Source organism: Alligator sinensis, unplaced genomic scaffold, assembly GCF_000455745.1.
Source record: "Alligator sinensis unplaced genomic scaffold, ASM45574v1 scaffold1150_1, whole genome shotgun sequence".
Classification (NCBI taxonomy): Eukaryota; Metazoa; Chordata; order Crocodylia; family Alligatoridae; genus Alligator; species Alligator sinensis.
Genome location: NW_005842423.1, coordinates 1,091,297 through 1,098,241, shown reverse-complemented (window position 1 = coordinate 1,098,241; position 6,945 = coordinate 1,091,297).

The window sequence follows — 6,945 nt, the reverse complement described above, 5'->3', positions numbered from 1 at the left end:
CCTTCATTGAACACCTTCAGGATGAAACTGGATGCTTATCTTGCTGGGATCCTATGACCCCAGCTGACTTCCTGCCCTTTGGGCGGGGGGCTGGACTCGATGATCTTCCGAGGTCCCTTCCAGCCCTGATGTCTATGAAAATCTATGAAAGTTATTTGCCCTGCTGGTCACTGCCTCCCACTGATGGTTCATATTCATGCGATGGCCAATCATTACCCCTAGGTCCCGTGGTGCAAGTCAAGCTGTCTCCACCAAGCCTGTATGTATGTTGGGGGTTGTTTGCCCCCAGATGGAGCACCTTACACTTGGAAGTGTTAAACTTCATCTGGTTCTGGTCTGCCCAACTCTCGAGCCTGTCCAATTCTGCCTGTATCTGCAACCTGTCTTCTGACATGACTACACTGCCCCATAACATTGTCATCCATGAACTTGGCCAGCAAGCTTTTCATTCTCCCATCCAAATCATTGATAAAGATGTTGAAAAGCACCAATCCAAGCACGGACCCTTGAGGGACACCACTGACCACTTCGCACCAGGACAACACAGGTCCATTCATGAGAACTCCCTGGTTCATACCCTGTAGCCAGTTTCCCACCCACTGAACCATTGAGCAGCTGAGCCCACAATCTTCCAGTTTTCCTACAAGGATATCATGGGATACTAGATCAAAAGCCTTTTGGAAGTCTAGGTATATAATGTCTACCTCATGTCCCATGTCCAGGTGGCGAGAGACCTGGTTGTGGAACGAGATGAAATTGGTAAGACAAGACCTACCATGACAAAGCCATGCTGGCTGTCATTCAGAATCTTGCCTTTCACAAGCATATTGCACAAAGATTCTTTAATGAGCTTTTCCAGAATTTTCCCTGGGATAGAGGTTAGGCTGATTAACCTATAGTTGCCCGGGTATATTTCTGGGTATATTTCTTATCATAGCTCTTAAAAGAGATACAAATGATCAATCTATGATAGTGTCCAAATGTACTACATTTAGGCTCACATGGACCAGAGTTCACAGTCCCACTCCTTGAACAATCTACTGTGCCTTATAGTTGATGCTGTAAAGCCTGTGATTCCAACTAAGGGATCTTCCCTTAGCATGAGGGTTTCCCAGTACCTTGTGTGAGCAACTCTGTACCTTTCATGTTATAGGAATCTGATTTTGAATCAGATTGCTCCAACGTCAAAAATTGCAGGGGTAGATTTCCAGTAGCTTAAAGTAGTCTAGAAATAGAATAGGAGTTATTCTATATAGAATAGAAAATTTAGACATGACTGAAATAGCAATTGTAATAACATAAGAAGCTGAAATCAGAGTGATGTCACTGATTTCTAATGCACACACTTATTCATATTTATACCTAAGTACTATAAGTAATGAAAGTGTATCTCACACCGTGTTGTTAAGATAAAGCTGTACTGGTTATTGAATATCTGAAGTTTTGTTTTTTTTATTTTATAACGTAGGATCAATTATGAACTGTAGGGGCAATAGCAATCTGTGAAAGGTTGATGGACAACATTGTCTAGAGAGAGGACACAGAACTGGAAACTGAAAACTCTCAAATTTTAATCTTGGCTCTGACTTTGATTTCCCCCTCATTCTTTTTGTAAATCACTTTAAATTCTTTCTGTGTCCAACTCCCTCCCTCTGCCCTCCATCCAACTCTCCAATCTATCAACTGTGGCACATAATAATGCTTATGACTCTCACCAAGTTGTTGTCAGGATTAATTAGTAAATGTTTGGAAAAGTCTTTGAAGATAGAAAGTGCTATGTAAGTGCTACCTAGTATTATTATTCTATTGGAGTCCCAGTAATGTCAAAGAAAATGTTAGCTTCAAAGGCTATCAGATACAGAGTTCTCACAGGATAGATGAAGGTTACTTCAGTTAAACTATGTCTTGGAATTATCATAGGCCAATTGGTTTCCTCTCCCAATAAGTCTTGAATGAATATATTTAATACATTTTAACTTAAAATGATCATTAGTTTCACAAAATTGCTGACCTGATTCATTAGGAATCAGGACATATCTACTACAGTGAAAGCACCAAACAATTTCTGCTCAAGAGTTAATGAAAGCTCATTTGAAAAAAAGAACAGGATCTCAGAGGAGAAGCAGAGAATGGAAAAGCAACAGAGGGAATTAAGGATGGAGCTGAACTAGGTCAACATACTGATTCTGAAATGATTCTCAAACAAAAATGTTAGGGACCGTTAGGATCTGAGCTTCTGAGCCAATACATTATAACAATCTGGAACAATGACAGATGCATACATGGTATTGTTTGCAGATCCTGGAACCATATCATCAACCCCAGCCTTATTTGGAAGGTCACCTTTCATGTGCATCCCAAAGTTAATTTGTTCATAGAGAAACAATGTCCCTTCATTCTTATAATTTTGAAATCTCTCTCTCAAATAATGAATCATCTAACAGAGGTATGTAGATAGAGGTATGTGTTGTTGCCTTTCTTCTTAAGGAGTGCATCCTCAGGTATTTTAATGCCTTTACAGAAATAATTTGTTAAACCCCTTTTCTGAAATCTCTGCCACACAATGTTTTCCACTTTTGATTTCTGGCAGGTTGAGGACTCTCTCTGAATCTGTGACCCAACAGGTTCTTAAATACACATCAAGATCAAGAATGGATTATCTGAGGTCTGGCTTTCCAAAGTTATAGTGAAGTTATACATTATATTTAGACCATAATAAATCTGTGGCATGTTAGGCAGTGTTAAAATTAGAACATACTGTGAGCAGTCACATGTTAAAGTTTAATACCATTTCTTGTCTGCTCTACTGACTTTTCACTACAGCACCAGTAAGCAGGGACATGGCTAGGAACTAGATCACCTGGGTTATATCCCTGCTCCAGGTGGAGATGCAAGGGGGCATTTGCAGCAGTGGGAACATGGAACTGGGAGGCAGAGAGGTATGAGGGCTGTGGCTTCTGTCTGCAGGCTCAAAAGTGTTCTTGTCCGGGTATGGGGTGTGGAAGGAGACGGTTGTCCATGACCCAATATCAGCCCCACCCAGCTGGTGAATACCTCTCACCTGGAGCCACAGGGAGCACTGAGATTGGGTCAGAGGGGCCTGGGATCAGGTCAGCAGGGGTTGGTGGAGAGTTCCATGTAGCACAGCCCTCTCCCGCTTCCCCCCACCCCAGGGTGGGTTCCTGCAGAAGAAAGTCACAGTGCCCATTCCCTCATGTCTCTCTCTCTCCCAGCTCCATGTTTTTGTCACAACCCAGTGATTTTGGTGCCTCGGCACGATGGAATTTTCTTGCCACATGAGAGCCTCTTGCACAGTGAAGGTCTTGCTGCACAGAAGAACCTTGGTGCAAGAGAGTTCCCGCCAATTTGTAGCTTTCTTTGCAGGGTGCATTTCTTCCTTGCAGCACAGAAATGCATGGTGCAAAGAGTTCCCGCTATTCGAATGCAAATTTGTGTCCCGCTATTGGCCAGCTCTAAATTATTCATACGTGGCGGCTAGTAATTGACCTGCTAGCCGTTTAAAAATTCGTGTGACTTCCGCCCAAGTCGAAGAACTTTGAGCACATTGCAGAGTGCCTCTAAATTGATCTGACTTGCGGCTAGCTGATCGATAGACTGATCACCTATCGATCCTTCTTCCCGTCGCCAAGCGCAATCCCAGACGTACCCTTTTCCCGCCGGCTTGATTTGCGGATGGATTAACTGGCTTGGGCCTCGCCAGCTGGAACAACTCACATAGATGTCCGGACGACCGGACCATCTGCGTCGCAACTACAAGCGGCGTAAGTAAAAGTTTTTGCAACCATTAAACCTTGTCTGCCTCTCCATTCACCAGCCCGCCCTGACGAACGAGCAATTTCTAAATCACCTCGAGTCGGCTCTAGCCGTCTGAGACATTTTTGACCTATGAAACCCCGCTTTTAACACTGGCAGGGCCTTGCCTGTTCCTGGGCAGTAGAGTAGGAGGGTGGAAAGTTTGTTCACAGAGCAGGAGTGAGGGTGGTGGAGCAGGAGAGTGGTGCATCTGAGGATGCTGGAACATTGTAGATTGCTCATTTTATCTCCAGACTGAAGCAGATTGAAGTTACCCTAACATGAGCTGGGTAGTACGGCCCAGAGTTAATCCTTGGCCGATGTGCCATAACTTTGAGATGCTGAGAGGGCACTTAGCATGAGTTAAGAACCTTTAATGTGCAGATGCTCATGTTTTAAGTGTCTTCAGTATGATCTAAGCTTAATATGTATTTTCACCCGTAGAGAGAATGAAAGAAAGAATTGTAAAGGTTAAATTATTTACATTGTTTTATTCATTCAGTTTCCAACTATATGGCTTAACTTTTTTAATGAGACTTTTTTGTGTCTTGTCTTATTGTTGAAAAATTGTTCCTGATTTTTCAGTTTACTTTGTTAGCATCTAGTATACTTTTTGTTTTGCACATTATGGGAGATTGATTCTAAGGGATCCTAAGTGTATCCTTAGATACAGCTCTTAGATGCATGGCTGAGAGTATCCTTTAGATACACCCCACATTTCTCACTGACTTCAGTAGGAGTTGGGAGGTTCAGCACTTCAAGAGGAAGGTTATTAAAATGGGAGAAAAGCTTGTAATTAGTCATTGGTACAGGGTACAGTACTTTTTGCAGACATCCCTGGGAATAAATGCATGCAATGTCAACTTAATATAGACCCTCCAGAGCAAAACTACTGATCTTGCTGTACTTAAGTATTACCATATGCAGGAAAATAAAGGCTCTTAGTTGATACGTTATAGGACAGTGAATTTCAGAATAGCTAAAGGGTATGCTGTGTATGGTGCAGAAAAAAGATAGAAACAGTGAGAACACAAGAGTGTTGCCACCAGCTGGAATTGCAGGCAACATGGTGACATTTTCAAAGAAATTTGCAGCTCTGTGAGAGACCTGACACTGAAAAAGTAATGAGAAGTAAATCAGCTACATACCAGACCTGTCTCTATATTACAGGCTGTGGACATGATTCCCCACCATGCTACAGTTCACACATAGATTACACGTGGGTAAAGTAAGGCTTCCACATTAGAATTTTGTTTTCATTTTGACCAGAGGTAACCTTTCACAATCAATCTTTAGGGTGTTAATGTCAATGGACAAAGAGTCAAGAAAATGCTTCCAAGTCATTTAGTAAATTAAAATCCTGCTTCTTTGTACCACTGACACATTTATAGACTGTGAGTTTAAAGATATTCCAGACTAGTTTGGCTTTGTGTCTGGAAACTTGAAAGTATTTGACAGAACTGTCAGAGATATCCTGTATTCCTGGCAATATAAATCCATCTTTTCTGACCTATCCTATGACATTTGTAAAAGCATGTGTCATGAAAGGCTCCTTCTCAAGCATTTGGTAGGCATATGTCTTGTGAGAGATCTGCCACCTTTTAGATGTGATAGGCAAGTTATCCATAGTCCTTTAGATCAGTTAATACCTATTGCTGCTATGAAGGATTCATAATAAGTCCAGTGACTGAATCCCCCATTACTACAGCTTGTCCACATGTCACCCACAAAACTCCATTTCCTGGAATTACCTTCTTGATGGAGGAAAGACGTTAGGCCTCCTCTTACCTCTTAGAATCTGGTTCCTTTCTAAGAGGTCCTATCCCTCCATCCCACCTATCCTGTGCTTTTAAACTGAATGCTCAGGGCAGCTAATTCTAAGGTACATCTTTACCTTTAGATTATGGCAGATGTGGTATGTCTGCCTGTCATTGCTTATCTAAGTCAGTGACTCTGGCCTTGTGATTTAATACTCAATTTTGAGGGCTATGAACAGCCAGCATCAGATCCATATAAGCAATACTTGATACAAGCTAAAGAGTTGTGCCTTCTCGGCTTTGTATTAACCTGAATAACTGCACTTGGACAAACCTGCTGTTGGTATTCTGTGTCCATAAGCAGCTCGTAGTTTTATCCTGTTCTTTGTGCTAATGATATACATTCTATCTTTATCATTGAACTGGAATCTAATTTTAACTGATTTATTACATTTTGTTTACGTTCATTCACTCATCACTAATTAATGAGGCTACTGTCCTACCTCAGTTCAAGCTCCTCTGCCTTCATTCTGTCTTCAGCTCTTCTCTACTTGAGAGAGACTTATCTCTAGGGCCTTATTTTTCAGATGTTCTGTGACCCATAACTTCAATTAAAGTCAAGGGGAACTGTAAATGATTATCAGCTCTGAAAATGAAGCCCTGCTTGACTTTGTTAGAACATTGGCACAGTGCTGTATATTAACCCTATTGTTCCATTGCTTCAAAAATCTTAAAATAAGAGAAAGAAAAGGTTGTTTCAGAATAACTTTTATAATTCACACGGTGTCACAGATACAGAATGAGCCTGCTTTTGTCACTCTTCAGTGAACCCCTCAGGGTTCCTGAACCTCACTCTGGCTTCCTGAACCTTACACTGCATTGAAACCATGCCATCCAGCCCCTGATAGAGTGCATCTCTAGGCTCTAGCTTCCTGCTGTTTCCCAACTGTGTCAAATTGACACAAGTTTCACTGACTTTGACTGCTGTATGTCTTTTCTTCTAGGAGTCTAAGTCTATGACAGGATGAGATTGCAGTGATATGAACTATGTCATCATAACAAGGCATTATTTATTCATGCACCCAAGGGACAAAGCAAAAGCAGCAAAGAGCACAAGCAATAAAAGTTTTACACACATTATTCCTTATCTGCACCTTCATTTTTCTTGGAAAGTGTTTTAGGTTCCTATTAACCCAGCTAAAACCCATCTCTAGATGTGGGGTGGGAGGAGGGAGGCATGGAAACAGCTCTGCTTGCATTATGCCCTTTGGATTTTGGGGTCCATCTATGTAGCACTGTGCAGAGATGGATAGGCTAGTTCAGATTCCAGAAATAATGATACTGTAGTAGTTTGGTGCCTAAGCCAGGATAATTA